Source organism: Vulpes lagopus, chromosome 2, assembly GCF_018345385.1.
Source record: "Vulpes lagopus strain Blue_001 chromosome 2, ASM1834538v1, whole genome shotgun sequence".
Classification (NCBI taxonomy): domain Eukaryota; kingdom Metazoa; phylum Chordata; class Mammalia; order Carnivora; family Canidae; genus Vulpes; species Vulpes lagopus.
In genome coordinates this window covers 129,887,943-129,904,809 of record NC_054825.1, presented here as the reverse complement: position 1 = coordinate 129,904,809, position 16,867 = coordinate 129,887,943, and the positions used below count along the sequence as shown (strand labels likewise).

Here is a 16,867-nt window from a genome sequence, read left to right as displayed (position 1 = left end):
CCCCCAGCCGCCCGTCCACCGCCCCGCGACCCCTGTCCCCCCTCCACTGCCCATCATCTCCCCATCCCCCCTCCACGGTCCAGCATCCCCCCATCCCCCGTCCACCGCCCCCCAGGGAAGTGCAGCCCTGCGACCCCAGACGCACAGCGGGGCATGAATGCATTTTGCTGGCGGGACCCCTTTTTCTCGGTGGCCTGGGCCACTGGCGCCTGGACACTTGCCTCCGTGGCGCTCCAGCCCCTCGCGGCTTTGTGCTCCTCACACGTCGCCCCGTGCCTTTTGAGAAGACGTTCTTTCTGGAAACACCCTAGGGCTGCGGATGATAGCGTGCGCCCCGCTCCCAGCTCTCCAGTCGGGGTTACTGGGTTCACCGGGAAACCAGGCAGAGCGAGCAAGCTCTTCCTCCCCTCCCGTCCTCCAGGCACCAAAGCCCCGCGACCCCCAGCCGGCTCCGAGCACCCCGACGTGGCAGGATGCCTCCCGGGCTCCCGAGCTGTGTTTGGGTTTTTTGTCAGGGTGGCTGTGCCTGGGGCAGGGCAGAGTCTGCGGATGGGGCCTCTCCCTGGACCCTGTCTACCCCTGAGCACTCGCCCTTTCCTTCACGGGGTCCTGCAATCCCAGGAGTCACTTTTTCTTCCCATTTGCCCTGAGCCGTCCCCCCCTACCCCCCCACCCCCACCCCGGGGACACAGGTGGGCCGCGACCTGGCCAGAGGGCGGCGGACACCTGTTGGAGGGCGCCTCTCTGCCTCTTTGTTCTGCGGAGCTCTGGTGCAACGCAGGTGACACCCCCAGAATGAGGTGGCCCAGACTCACCCGTGTGGGCCGGACTCTAGTCACTTAAAGCAAAATCAATCTCACTTTTCCCAAGTTCCCTCAGTGGTCTGAAATAATATTTGAAGTTCTGTTTGGTCTCTTTGGAGACCTGCCAATGACTTGGAGGCATGTAGTGAAGTTATGTATTAAGACAAGATTACACTCAGGACTTCTGAAAAGTGATTCTCACTCAGGAATAATACATGATATGAATTTAATAATCTGCCATACTGCTGTCTTTTTCTTTTCCTCAAAGAAGGGAGTGGAATACTTACAGTAATAAAAGAAATCTCTTGCCATGGATGTGATTAATCGGTACTGTGTTTTGTTTTGTTTTTTTAAGTTTACAAACTATGATCAATGATGAGTTTTGAACAGAACAAAGGCAGGAATACTTGGATGTTCTGCTTGTCATACTGACTACATAAATGTTTTCAAGAAATCCGTCTCCATCACTTGTGAACTTGAAAAATGAAGGAAAAAATTCTTACTATCCTGAAGCTGAGGGATGAAACAGTCTTTAAGAAAGATCAAAACCCTACTTATCTGTTTCCCCCATTCTGACCACATTATGTAAGAAATTACCAAGTTCTATGCACTCCCCCTTCTACCACCTAGATGAACGACTCTCACACTTTGTAACATTTATCTTAAGTTATACAATCATTATATTGACACATTATTTTTTTTAAGATTTTATATATTTATTCATGAGAGACACACAAGGAGAGAGGCAGAGACACAAGCAGAGGGAGAAGCAGGCTCCCTGAGGGGAGCGGAATACAGGACTTGATACCAGGACCCGGGATCCGGGCCTGAGCCAAAGGCAGGCTCTCAACCGCTGAGCCACCCAGGTGCCCCATGTTGACACAGTCTTATGAAACACTTATAAACTAGAGAACAGCCCACAGTCCTGTTTAACCCATTCCTCTGTAAACTAAGTGTGGCATATATCCTTCCAGACCGTTTTTTATATCCATATATAAACACACTAATATTTATATAGAAATACAAATATTTATATTATACACAACTATAATATAAAGGTACATGATTTAATTTTATGATTATCTTTTACATATATGGAATCATATTATCCCCACTGTTCCATAATTTGATTTTTAACTTAATGTCATGGTGACGTTTCCACATCAATACGTGTAAATTTACCTCACTCTTTGAAACTACTGTGAAGTATTCCATTGTGTCTATCGACCGTACTTTATGCATGTACATTTACACACTTTCCATTTTTCCTTATTGCAAGTGATGCTTCCATGGGCATCCTTGCACAAAGCTGCTCTGTGCTCATGAGCGTTTCTCCAAAGTCATATCTAGATATTGAGTCGTCGGTCAAATGGATGCACGTTCTTATTTTATTTTGATGATTTTATTTATTTGAGAGAGAAAGAGAGAGAGCATGGTGGGGGGTGGGGGGCGCAGAGGGAAAAGCAGACTTTTCTGGGTCCGACTCCAGGCTCCATCCCAGGACCCTGAGATCATGACCTGCGCTGAAGGCAGACACTTAACTGACTGGGCCACCCAGGTGTCCCTGCAGGTTTTCATTTTCAAAGATACTGCTAAATAGTAGTAGTTATAGCTAAATATTACATTCTTGAATCTATATTATCTCAGTCCTCACAACTATGATATTGGTACTAACATTGCCCTTACTTAGAGTTGAGAAAACTGAGGTGCACAGAGGTCAAGTAACTTGTCCAAAGTCACACAGCAAGTAATAGGAACCAGAATTCTTATCTGGTCACCTCACCCCAGAATATATGTTCCTAGCACAATAGTGGGTTGCCTGTCTTGAATGTGTAACTGTGTGGACATATTATGTACCTAAACTATAAACAAAAATAGAAGTTAAAAGAAATGAAATAACCTAGTTACTATTTTACAATATTATTAGTCAAAAGCTTTTTCTTTTAATAGTAATTTTTTTAAGAATAAACAATAGAATATGCTCCCTTTTCTTTTTAAGATTTTATTTATTTATTTATTTGACACAGTGAGAAAGAGAGTACAGGCAAGGGGAAGGGCAGAGGGAGAGGGAAAAGCTGACTCCCCACTAAGCCTGATGTGGGGCTCGATCCCAGGACTCTGGGACCATGACCTGAGCTGAAGGCAGATGCTTAGCCAACAGAGCCATCCGGGCACCCGAATATGCTCCCTTTTTTAAAAATTTGACTCTATGCTTTATGATACAGAATTCAAAACTCTGTTCTAAGTTCAGTTAATTGTCTGTCACAGCTGAAAATGTTATCCCACAGAGATAAACTTATAGAGAAGAAGTACATGCTTGATTGTACTGACCAAATCTTGATGCTCACTTTTAAATCCCATCCACCAATTAATTAATCATAGCCTTTTCTTAAAGTTTGACTGATAAATGTCCATTTTTTCCTGTATGTCAGTATGTTCTCCTTATAAAGTAATAAAGATGTGGCACTTTTTTTTTTCTTGTATTTTTAACAAATTGGATTCAAAAGTTTGGCAATTTGTCTTCAAGATGGCCACCATCAATTCCTTCCCTCCTTGTAAATGCAAGTCATTTCCTTACCGAGAGGTGGAGTCTATTCTTCTATTCCCTCGAATCTTGGCTAATGTGTGACTGCTTTAGTCAATAAGATATTGTTAAAGTGAAGCTCTTTACTTCTCAGACTTGATCATAAAGAAACCTTTGGACTTCCATCTGTTCCTCTTTCTTAGAACTTTTGTTCTGGGGAAAGCCAGCCACCATATAAGATGAAGTACCCGGAGGTTCCAGGTTATGAGGAAACCCAGGCAATTCTTGTGGGTAGGGAAGGAAAGAGGCTTGGCCAGCCCCCAACACTCCCAGCCAACCTTGCCCAGACACCAGACCCGTGGATGAAAGAAACTTCAGGTGACTGTAGCCCCAGTGGCCTTGTGACTGTGGCTGTGTGAAAGATCCCCAAGTGAGAACCATCTAGTTGAGCCTGTCTGTACCCAGAGCTGTTGGAGATAATAGTAAACTATTTTAATCCTCCTAGTCCTGGAGTGGTTTGTTATGCAGCAATATTATCTGCATAACAAACAGATAATATTGCTGCATAACAAACAGTAGAAAAGAATTCTACTGAAATGCTACATTTGGAAGACTTTTCAATGGGTTAATTTTATTTTCATGTTTTCATTCAAGTGGTGTAGACACGGAAATGTTTTATTGGTATACTCAAAATTTTTAAAGTCATGATAATAAGAAATATTTTCAAACATTCATTAGCAAAATGTTCTTTCTGCCAGTTTCTATTTTAAAAGCATTTTTTTAATGACTTATTGTTTAAAACATCACTTTTCCTAATAGGAGCAGTTTACAGGTTTTTTTTCCCCAAAATATCTACTAAGTGGCATACTACTCATCATGGCTGTCATCATAGAAAGAGCTCATTTTTTTTACTTCTTATTGTAAAACAGTTATGAGAACAGCACAAAGAATTCTTATATACGTTTCACATAGATTTCTCAGCTATTATTATTTTACATGTTTGTTTTCTCAGTCTCTGTAAATATGTGTACATGCTCTTTTTTTCTTGTGAACTGTCTGATCCAGTTGCAGATACATCTAAATACTTCAGTGCATACTCCCTATGAACTGGCATATTTTTCAAAATCAGAGTGCAATGATCAAACCAGGAGCTTAACAATAGAACACTATTATCTAATCTACAAGCTTTATTCAGATATCACTAATTATTCTAATGTCATTTTGAGAAAAAAAAAAATCTTACCCAGGGTCAAACCCAGAATCACACGCAGCAAGCATTTACTCGACATGTTTATTCTGTCTCTTTATCTGGAGCAGTTTCTTAGTCTTCATTTCTCCTCCATGGCCTTGATGTTTTTGAAGAAGTCAAGCAATTTGGGCTTGTTTCCTCATGACTAAAATCAGTTTGTGCATTGTTTTCCTGGTTTTTTTGCACAGAAGTGATTCTCTATCCTTTTCAATGTATCTTATCAAGAAGTAGCCGATGTTATTTGTTCTCTGTATTTATGGGTCTGTTTCTGCTTTTTGTTTGTTTGTTCATTTGTTGTTGTTTTTAGATTCCACATATAAATTAAATCATATGGCATTTGTCTTTCTCTAGCATAATACCCTCTAGGTCTATCCATGTTGCTGCATGAAAAGTCTGTTTAAAAGAGGGGAAAGATCTTCAGGAGACTCAAGAAAGGAGTGATTATGTGGGAAATGACATACAGAATAAGAGATTTGAGTGAACAGATGAGAGACATGAGGGGTGGAGAAGGAAATGGCAGCTTAGAAATGGCTTTAGGTAGGTTTTCAATAAGGACACTGGGGGATTGGTTGATTTTGAACAAGCTATTTTTGTTAATAACAAAATAGCTTTAAGCCTCTTCTTAAAAGTTAAATGTGTATTATGAAACTGTCTTAATGCTTTCCCTACATCATCTCGCTTAATTCATGTAATAACATTTTAGTCCCTATTTACAGATGCAGAAAAATGAGGCTCAGAGAGGAAAGAGATTTGCCCAGAGAGAATAGGTGAGACTACCTCCGAAGCCTTCACTAGTAAACACTCTGCTTCTAGGCTGGGGCCATGCCCATATTATATTGATGGTCAATGAATGAACTAGCAATAGAATGAACTACATCCAACTGAGTCTTTTAAAAGTTAAAAACGATCTTCTCTCCAGTGAAAGTGCACAATGATGACCAAAGGCTCTGAGATATGTTATTGGATTCTGATATCAAACTAAAAAAAACTCATTCTCCCAGCTTGCAAAATGCATATAAAGTGGCCAAAACCCAAAGGTTTTAACTTCATTTAAATAAACAAGTAAATCCTGTGGCAATAACATCCATGTCATCCATGTGACTGGGTCTTAAATAAATATGAGTTCATTACTGAAGAATAAATAATGAGTTACAAATTATTTTTACAAGTATAAATTGTTCACAACCATCTTTTTTTGTCAGCAGTCTAAAAATCTTGAGCCAAAAGCCTTATGTTACTAAAGATTAAATTCCTTCCCTAGTAGGCCAAGGATCAAAATATATTGTGTTTTTATTTGGATAGTCTGGGAGTATTGAATTTGTCCTTTTCTTATCATTACCATTCATCTCTCTGGATCATCCACTTCTCTTTGAACTTGGGAAATAGGAATTTGATAGCATACAGTATTTAAATCAATTAAAACAAGAATCCAGACAGAACCAAGTAATTCTGGGAGTTAACTGTAATAACTCTTTCATCTCAATAAAGTTCAGTTCGGTTGTTTATTTGGACGATGACCAGCATCAACAATAACTTTCCAGGGTGCATAAATGTGTTTTCCTACATTTACTAATACTAAGTTCTACTTTCCAAAGACCAGAATGAACCAAAGGGATACAAGCACTTGCTGGCAGAAGAAAAAAAAAAAAGCTTTATTTTAGGAATTAGAAATTTAAACTCACTTTATAAAACGCTCTCTAAATTTTCTCTTTGACCCAGCCCAAGTTGCACATACTACATGTTCAACTTTTTTGACTTATGATATGGTCATGGCTGTGAGTAATTGCATTTGGGCATAAATAAAACAATTTCTCCAGAGAGGGAATAATGTGGCCAGCTGTCAATCATAAAGCCAGAAAGGAGTTCATGAGGGTTCATTTGAGCTGACTTTGGCTTGGTCTGGTCAGATGTGATCTGAGAAGTGCAAAAATGAAAACAACAACAACAATAATAATAATCACTCATATTTCAGCCTGGAACTAATCACTATTAATGTTTAGCATACTTGTTGCTAATTTTTGCTCTATCTAGATATATATAGTTCTAGAGATAGTACAAGGCATATAGTTTTAAAATTTTCTCTTAAAGAAATAACTAGATCCTTTCTAATCAAGCTGAGGGTCTTTGGACACCCAACCCTGCCCTGGCCCCTCCCACTTGCACACTTGGTTTGTTTCTCTCCCTTTATTTAATGCAGATTTTTTTGCCTTCTGCTTTCATTCATTCTTTCCTTTCTTCCTTGCCTTCCTCCACTGCCCATAGTCTTCCAATCCCTCCATCACCTAGTATTGTTACACCATAATGAGCTAGTGCGGCTCTGTAATAAAGAAAGGGCCTCTAATGCTCTAATGTATCAGGAGAAACATCTCACTATGTACAGATAGAGAAATAATAAAATGTACCCTTACAGTCCACGGGAAGTAAACTCTCCCTGGCTTGGACTTCACATATTTGGTTAATTGGGTCAAAGCCCCTTTACCATAACTGCCCTTTTGGATGGTTTGAAGTGTACATATTCCAATGATCTAAATAAGCCAAAGCACATACATTCAAAAGGCCAGCATAGCATGAAAAAAAAAAAAAAATCAAAGAGAGACTTTATTCCTCAGACCAAAAGGAAATCCGTTTCCTACCCTGAATCTGACTTTGATGGCTCCAAGCCAGTTCTATTTTCTATTTTAAAAGTCTTTGATATCGCCAGAGTTCTTATTATGAGAGAAATAAAATAATACATGCAGATGTACCTTATGAAATAAAAAGCCCTATATATATGTGTGTGTGGTTATTTTTATGAATCTATGCTGTCAGCATTTCCTCACCAAGAGCAGACATTTTTGTCTTCTTGTTTCTATTGTATGATTAAAAAATAATAATAATAACCTGCAAGAAATATTTTCAAGCAGAAGAGAAATGGCAGCTACCAAGACTAAAAATGCTATGAGTTGTCTTCTGAAACGAATAGCAAAGAGAACATCTTCAAAGAAGCACCACTTCACATAAAGCCCTTCTCACTAAACACTGCTTGGCAAATTCAGATAATTCATTGTTGACTTGTGTTAAGGTAGTTATGAATTTTTTATTTTTTAAAGACTCACAGCAAACCTTTATGTAGAAAGATAAAAATAGTGAGATTAGTAATAGAATTATGAATTAGGATAATAACGTCTCACTTGCTCCTGTCCCAGTGGGCACAATCCTTGGCGAAGAAGCCAGATCTGATCAATGGTTACTAAATAAATATATTTTATCTTGTAATAAACTGACCTAACATAGGTGCAGATATTTATATATTAGTAAGTCATGGTTTTAATACTAATCATTTAAAAATATTATAGTATCACTTTGCATCTCCTTCCAGCCCAATGCCTGGCACATAATAAATATTTATCAAATATATTTTAATTAAATTAATGTAAGGCACATCAAGGCACTATAATCTGGTTGCCACTCCCAATTAATTTTATCTTTTGCCTCCACAAAATTCTATTATTTTTATACCCGTAATGATGAACAATATGGAAATATCCAGGATTGGAACATAAGCTCCAGAGGACTATTGTTATTTATGGGAAGATTTCAGGAATCACAGTTGTCTCCCGGGTGCCTTGTACTTAGAAGGAAAATCTAACTCAGTGTGTAGGAAGAATTTCAGGCAAGAGTAGTAGGAAGTTAAAACTCACCTATAAAACTGAAATGATTTATTTACATCTAGGAAGAATTTATACTATTTAAATTCCTTTTTAGATTAAAAAAAAAAAATTTTACATGAGAAGAGCCCTTGGGAAATAGAGCCTCACCTTGATGACTTGATGTTCTATCTCATTAGCAGCATTGCTTGAAGAAGAAAATAAAAATTGAACTTCGAGGGAATGCTTTGAAAATGAAACCTAGTGACATGTACCATTTATTTTATTTTTTTAAAGATTTTATTTATTTATTCATGATAGACATAGAGAGAGAGAGAGGCAGAGACACAGGCAGAGGGAGAAGCAGGCTCCAGGCCAGGAGCCTGACACGGGACTCAATTCCGGGACTCCAGGACCCGCTCCGGGCCAAAGGCAGGCGCTAAACCGTTGAGCCACCCAGGGATCCCTGACATGTACCATTTAATATCAAAGTTATGACATGGAGTAGGATGTGTGTGGAGCCTGTCAGGATCTGTGCACCCACACATCATTCTAGGTGATTACTTATTAAGGACACCTGTCCATACTCCTGAGGTATAACAAGTTGCTTTTTTTAAAAATAAGATTTATTCATTTATTTAAGGTGGGGGAGGGAAAGAGGGAGAGAGAAACTTAAGCAGACTTTGCACTGAGCTTGGAGCCTGTCACCAGGCTCCATCTCACGACCCTGGGATTAGGACCTGAGCATAAACCAAGAGTCAGATGCTTAATTGACCGTGCCATATAGGTGCACTAGTTGTCTTTTTTTTTTATTGCCCAACTCAAAGTGGACACACTGAGAACATTGCTGAAAAGATGGGCATGAAGGTATTTTAGAAGTGTATCTACTCAGTAGTTGAAGGTATGTAGATACGTCAAAAATAGCTGCAATGTTCTTTTCATCCTCCCGCAAATAAACTGCCTTGTGAATTATCTTATACTGAGGATAATTCAGGAGTCTATTACCCTAGGGAAGGAGGGGTAGATACTTTCAGTAAAGAGATTATTATACCACCTCCATTCACAAAGTTAGTTATTCTGGATTCATAGGAAGACAATATTGTTAAAAGCCAGGCTTTTCTGAGAATAATTTTTTCCTCTGAATTCCTCCTTATATATTTTTAGTCTTCCCTTCTATAAATATCACCATTATATATTGGTCCTTGTCTACTCAGAAAACAGAGTTTTTATGTGGACATAGGGTTGAATAAGAGGATAGGACAAGTTGCAGGAGATAGAGAAAAGGAAAACATATGACTTAACTGAGAAGTCTAACCGAGTGCCAGACAGTCGTAGGCTCAGCCAAAGGAAGAGTATGAGACAACAGAAACTGATGGAAATCTTGGATAGATGAAGGGGAATCTCAGAACATCCAGACTGGCTTTCCACTTTCCCATGGAAACCAATATGGCCAAGCACAGTAGAATAGCAAGGGCAGTATGAGATTTCTAAGCAGATGAGCCTAACATGGCATTCCCTAGTCTCCCTGCACTACATGAGGGATCCAGAAGTTCTACAAGTGCTGGAGCTGATGCACAAAAGACAACTAGTAGGGAAATGCTAGCTAGCTCGCCAGGGAGATCTACCATAGTGGGGCAGAGAAACCACTGGGGCTCTCACATGGTATGCCCACCCCTAGGACTATATGGTAGACTCAGCAAGACTTTGCCAGATCTACATAACAAGAAATAAAGTTCGGCCCAACTTGAGGAAAGGGACAAATTCCCCAAAACAATCCACATGACATCTTATGTATGAGGAGAGAGGGACCATAACTCATCCTACCCACACATGCTTTGGCTGCCAGTACCAATGCCCAGAACCAGATGGCACCATTTCCTTATTATTTGGCCCTAGTATATTAGAAACTTATGAAGACCAAGCACACAGTGTTCAAACTTCTGGTCCTTCTGGCTCTTACTGCCAGGACATAGTGGAAACATCCCCGTCTCCCCACGCCTCCCTCCCCTGCCCACACACACACACACACATATAACCTCCAGTTTGGGAGATTAGAGAGAGGAGGGAAGAAAGGGGCCATCCTGATAGAGACTTAACCTTGAACTGAACTTGAATTTAAACCAAAAGAGATTGGATTACCTTCAATTTGGCAAGTTTACATTAGCTGGAGGACTCCAGAGAAAGATGAGTTCAGTAATAGAAAATAAAGTTTTCACACACAGAAGATTCAATGCATAAACTTCAACACAGTTGCCTTACTTTCAGAGATCAGCTTTCTCCCTTGCTCTGAGAAAGATTCTGGCCATTTTCTTCGCCAGGGCAAGGGGAGCTTTATGTCACAGATTCTCCCTCAAGCTTTCTGGGGATATATCAATCTACCCAGCTTTCATTTTTCCACCTTCCTGTTTTAACTTTTGGTGCTGGGACTCTTCCTAACCCTTCAGGCCTGATCAGACCTGAGCCCTAGCTCATCTGGTACTTCAAAATATAACCCAAACTTTACCCCACTCCCAGGCAGTTCTGTTTTCCCAGGTCTGATAAACACTGTGTCTAATTAGATTTTATGTTCATTGAGGGCAAAAAAATGAAGCTATATTCATCCATATTCTAAAATCTTCATAAATGCATTTACACATATATGTTCACATGGCTTTACCCATATAGAAAAGGATTTCTTGCAGGTTGGACATACACACACACACGCGTATACACACACATCACTTTACTCTCTATTCACCCTAGGTATTAAAAATGGGCCTATCTCAAATTATATTTCAACAGTTGACACAAGCATTACATACAAACCAAGATCTTTTAAGGGCCTGAGAGTAAGCTACTTTGAGTACCATTATTACTGATAATGTGTGGGTTGTGCTGGTACTTTGGCATAGCTGCATACAATTCTTGTTTTTCTGCTGCAATCACTGCCTATACAGTTACATGACACCAACAATAAGTTTGTAAGTAATTATGACAAAGCTTTCTTTTGTTGTATTTCAATAGAGCAAAATCCTGGGGCTAATTCCACCATTATGTACATATGATATCACTTCCTGAAAATATATGAACATGAGGGTTTTTTGTTGTTGCTTTTTTAGTACAACAAAGTGAGAAATGCTATGGGAGAAATGGCCTCCAGAAACATGGGTGATTTATGTCTCAGGAATGTGTGTGAAGAGCTAGGGGATAGGTTTCCTCAGACAGTTGCTAACCCCAGCAGGCTCCAGCTAGCCTCCTTTTAGCAACTAGATCCCAAAACCTTCTACCTGTGTGCATCTTAAGTTTCCTGATATTTCACCAACTCTGGGTACAGATGAAGTCACATTAACAAAAATAGTCCATATTTCACCCAACCAGCCCTCTCCTTTGCACTCTAAATTTATTCTCCATAAAAAATTCCCCAAAATATTCCTGACATAATCCAGGGTGGCTCAGATGAGCTTACTAACAAGTCTAGTCAGATGTTTCTTGACATCCCCCAGGCGCTGCTGTCACTTGCAGAATAGAGCATGATTCCTACCAAATCCACTGCCCCTCAGAATGCAGTCAGCTTCCTCGTGAGGAGAGTGAGCACATGGACAGACTCCATTCCACTTCTGACCACTTTCTCTGTGTTTCATAACCCAATTGCTCCCACTTTGGAAGATGTTTTCAAAGCCAGACAACTCCTTTTCTCTCTGAGTGTGTTTACTCCTTAGGGAAACACGAAGCAATGTCATAAATAGATTTTTGATTAAAATCACCTTTTTTAGTTTTTACTAATGTGAGCCTTTTCTTAGGATCCAAGGGATACAGAAGTCCCAGGGACTGGGCCTGGGGCAGAAATAAGCAATGGCATTGGACAAGAAGAGCCCTAGGCCTTAACTGAGGCTCTGTCATCATAAAGACAGACTTCCAACTGGCATATCACATCAGTTCACCTGGCAGCCCTAACGAATAAAATTCTCAGCTTGGCTCAAGCTGAGTCCCTGCTACACACTATTTAGGAAGACATATAGGTTCCTTCTTAAGATAATCTACAGATATAAAACAAACTCCAAACTGCAAACTTAGGCGGTTAACATCAAAAGTGCATTGATCAAAACCACAATGAGATACCATCTTTCATCCATTAGAATAGCTAATATAAAAGAAAAAAGGAAGAAAAAAGGAAATAACAAGAGTTAGGGAAGATGTGTAGACAATGGAACACTTATGCACTGTTGGTGGGATCACAACATGGTGCAGTCTCTATGGAAAATAGGATGGCAGCTGTAGTGGTTCCTCAAAAAGTAGGAATTCCAGTTTTGCATATGTAACCAAAAGAATTGAAAGCAGATATTTATATACTCACATGCATAATAGCATTATTGACAGAAGTCAAAAAATAGAAGCAACCCAAGTGAACATCAACAGATAAATTTTAAAATTAAAAATTTTAATTTTTAAAAAGCTTCAGAAAACTTAACTTCTAGTAATGGCTAAATAGTTACTTGGGGCCAACTTTTAAAATTAAAAATTTTAATTTTTAAAAAGCTTCAGAAAACTTAACTTCTAGTAATGGCTAAATAGTTACTTGGGGCCAACTTTCTAAGAACAAATAGAAAAGTTGGGTTCAGGAAAAAAATAGTATATATAGATATAGATGAATATATAAATATAAATATATGTGTGTGTGTGTGTATATATATATATATATATATATATATATATACTCCACTTTAAGTCATCAGAGAGTAAACAAGACAGGGAAGATTTCTAGGCTCAAGAACTGAAAGAGGCTAAGGTAAGATGCCCACATATGGGGCCACTTTTCCCCTCAAACTCATTACTAATTCTGAAAGTGAAAGTAGTGGCTGCAAGCCTGAGAAACTAGACAGAGCTTTTGGTCACCTTACATATATATATATAAAGGACAAAAAATGGAGTTCATGGGCCAAGAAAGAGGAGTATCCTGATAAACTTTCCATGGCTTTGTTTGGGATTCCAAATGGATACAGTAACAAAGGATAAAGGTAAACCAAACATGGACTGGCCTTCAGGATGATTGAAATCTACGTTCAGATTATTTCTATTCTGGTGTGGAATAAGATGATCTTCCCCTAATTTAACAACCTGCCAAAAGAAGAAAAAGTAAATTCTCACTATAAAAAGATAATGGCATCAATGCTTCAAATTGTCTTTACAATGTATCATTAAAAATGCCTGGCACACAGGGCACCTGGGTAACTCAGTGAAGTATCTGCCTTTGGCTTGGGTCATGATCCCAGGGTCCTGGGATGGAGCCCTACATCAGGCCCCCTGCTCAGCAGGACATCACTCCTCCCTTTCCCTCTCCCTCTGTGTTCTCTCTCTTTCCCTCTTTCATAAATAAATAAATAAATAAATAAATAAATAAATAAATAAATATTTAAAAAAAGAAAAGAAAAATGGCTGGCACTCAATGAAGAATAGCCAGGAAAAGTCTAGAATTCAGTTAATACTGTTAGTGTCTTTGTTTTGAAATTTGTACCATGGTGATTTAAGATGAAAACATGAGAAACTAAAACTGGATGAGGGACATATGGGAACTCTGTATTCTGGCAACTTTTCTGTACATCTAAATATATCCCAAAGTAAAAATATATTTATATATTTTAAAAACCTGACATATAAGAATATGAGTTTATTTGAAATCAGTTGACTGAAAACAAAGAGAAAAAAGTAACTAGAAACTAAAGTTATCAACTACAGACTTGAAAAACATGATGTTGAGTTATGTTTGAGAAATTAAATGAAATTTTTTTTTGTAAAATGGAAAATATTTTAAACATGAAAATTCTAGAACTAAAAAATGTAGTAATTGATATTAAATACTTGTCAAATGAATTTATTGTTATATTAGACACTTGATGATAAGTTAGATCAGATACATATATAATGAAGCACAAAGAATAGGAAATCTAGGGAAGAGGGTAAGACAAGAGGCATAGTAGAAAATTTTAATCCATGCGTTATTAAAGTCCCAGGAAGGAAAGGAAAATGGAATAAAAGTATTATTTGAAATGATTTTTAGAACCTGAATAAAGATATCAAATTGTGGGTTCAAGGTGCACAATGAATGACAAGCCAAAAGTATAGAAAGAAAATCATAAAAAATCTACAAAAATTTCTCAACTTGTTAGTCCATTGGGAAATGGAAATTAAAATCATAATAAGATACGACTCACCAAGGAGCCTAGTAATTTTTAAGCTGACAGTATAATTGTTGGCAAGCTTGAGGTGCACGGCCACAGTCATATCCAACCTTTGGGACTGTAAATTGGAAAAAATCACTTTGGAGAAGAACTTGATAATGTCTATTAATGCTGACCATTAAGAACACCTGTGGCATGGTGGTTCCTCCCATAGGTAATTGCCCAAGAGAAATTCAGATTATTCACAGTAGCATTATTCACCCATCAACATAGATACATTGTGATAAGTGGCAATTGATGAATTACATAAGAAAACTGTTGAGGGAAGGGAAAATCTAGACACTAAAGGATACATACTATATTTAGTTTGGAATTGAGAACACTGGTTGGTTAGTTGGAGAGAGTGGAGGGGAGGGTTATTTGGTAGGGCTGCTAGTAATGCTCTGCTTCTCTATCAGAGCACTGATTGTGTAGGTGTGTTCACTTTGCAAAAACTTATCAAGCTAGGCAATTAAGCTTTGCGTACTTTATCATGTGTATGTTATGCTTCAATAACAAAATTATTTTTAAAAGTCTTTTTTGAATAAATAAATAAATCTTGAAAAAAAATAAAAGTCTCTTTTGATTGACAACGGTGTAACATATGAACACACGCGTACACACCACCACAAAGGCAAAGCAGAGAGCTAAAGCAGATTTTCATGGCCAAAGTGAAAGCCCATTTCAACAGACAAATCCACTCCCAATAGGGGCACAATGTTTGTCACTCTGGAAGCTTCTGGGAACTAACAATGACTAAGTGCCTCCTCTGCCCCAAGCACTACATTGCAGGCTTTTACATATTTTGGTGGAGAATCATAGGTTCTAAAAGCTAGAAGAATTTACTAATGACTAGGTCAGTAATATAATGACGCACAAATACTTTATACATTTTTATTTAATGTTTTTAATCTAAGTAATACATGTTTATGGCTTAAAGGCTCAAATATAAGTGTCATCCCTCCAAAAGAAAAGAATCCAGCAATCCTTGCCTCATGCTTTCTGTCCCCAATTTCAGCTTTCCAGAGGCAACCACTATCCACATATTCTTAATGTTTCTTGTGGTATTTAGATCCTTATTTCAAAATAACCAGCGAATATACTGCTAATTTCTTGATTCCAACCACCTTTAAATATTCATTGTTTTCATATTATGATCATTGAAGATTTAGCTCTCCCTACCTTCCCACATAAATATCCTACCCTTTTACCCAACAGAGTTGTTACTTTTTTTTAAATAAATGAGCTTCCATTGCTTCCATTATTATGGTAACATGAATATTATTCATACTGAGCCATGTAATATACTGAAAGTACATTCTCTTCTTGAACAAAATTTTGCTTTTTCTGGAGTTAATTTAAAAATTTTTAAACTTTTTTTTTTTAATTTCTATGAACCCATCCCTAGTTTCTTACACAGATATTCTACACATCGGGTACTTTATCAGTTGTATCACACATCTGACAGCTTCTTGTGCAAAATTTCAATCAAGTCGCCCATGCCCCCAAACCCTCAATGGGCCTTTTCTAGACATTCCTCTTGCTCCAGTTCCTGAGGCTTCTCAGAGATTCCTGGAGGATAGAAGGGACAGTCCCACAAGAACTCTTGATGTAGAAGGCACACAGTGCAGCCACCCAAGATTTCAAGGGCCCCCAGATATGCTTTTTGGGGTGGATCCTTGAAGGGAGGTTGGGTGGTCTCTGATGCCTCCTCAACCTGCATTTCCATGATTTTTGCTGAGCTCACTCACCCTTTTGTCTGCCTTTCCCGCTTCCTGAAGCACGGGGAGTCTTCTCTTAGGGGGTGTGTGTGTCGAGTGATGTGAATGCAGTCACCCCACAAGTTATTTCTTTGCCCTGAGACGCTCGGAGTCAGTTGTCTTTTCCCAGTTCATTTTCCTACGACAATCCTGTCCTGGGATGATCACAGCTAACCAGGGCAGCCGATGATCCACGCTGAGAAGGGGCAGGAATAACGAAAAATTCAGAGTGGGGAGGAATTACACATTTCCTTACACTAAGCCATGCTGACTTCTTTCCCCTCTGCTTGCTCCATTCCAGCTTGACGTTGATCTTTATCATTATTTCTCTTCATTGTTTGTCATTCTCCAGAAGTTCACGTTCAAAGGCGGATTATGGATTCTTTCTCATCTTACACACGTGACTAGATTGGAAAAGAATGGACTCGTGGGTATCCTTGCAAACGTCATAACAGGATAGCAAGCAACATCTCACCATCCATGAAGGGCCCCATCTCTGCCATCCAGCCTCCAGCCTCCAGCCTCTGATTTGGCATTTCCCCTCATTCTGTATTTCTCTTTCTTTCCACTTTTTATTTCCCAGTCAGCTTGAAAGTTTGTAAAAACCGAAAGAGGGAGGGGCCAGATGGCAGAAGAATAGGGTCTCCAAATCACCTGTCCCCAACAAATTACCTAGATAACCTTCAGATCATCCTGAAAATCTACGAATTC

At 38.8% G+C, this 16,867-nt stretch overlaps 1 pseudogene; it reads left to right on the top strand.

The window, feature by feature from the left end:
- The window catches only part of LOC121478226, a 34,096-nt pseudogene that overhangs the window by 6,186 nt on the left and 11,043 nt on the right, over positions 1-16,867 (top strand).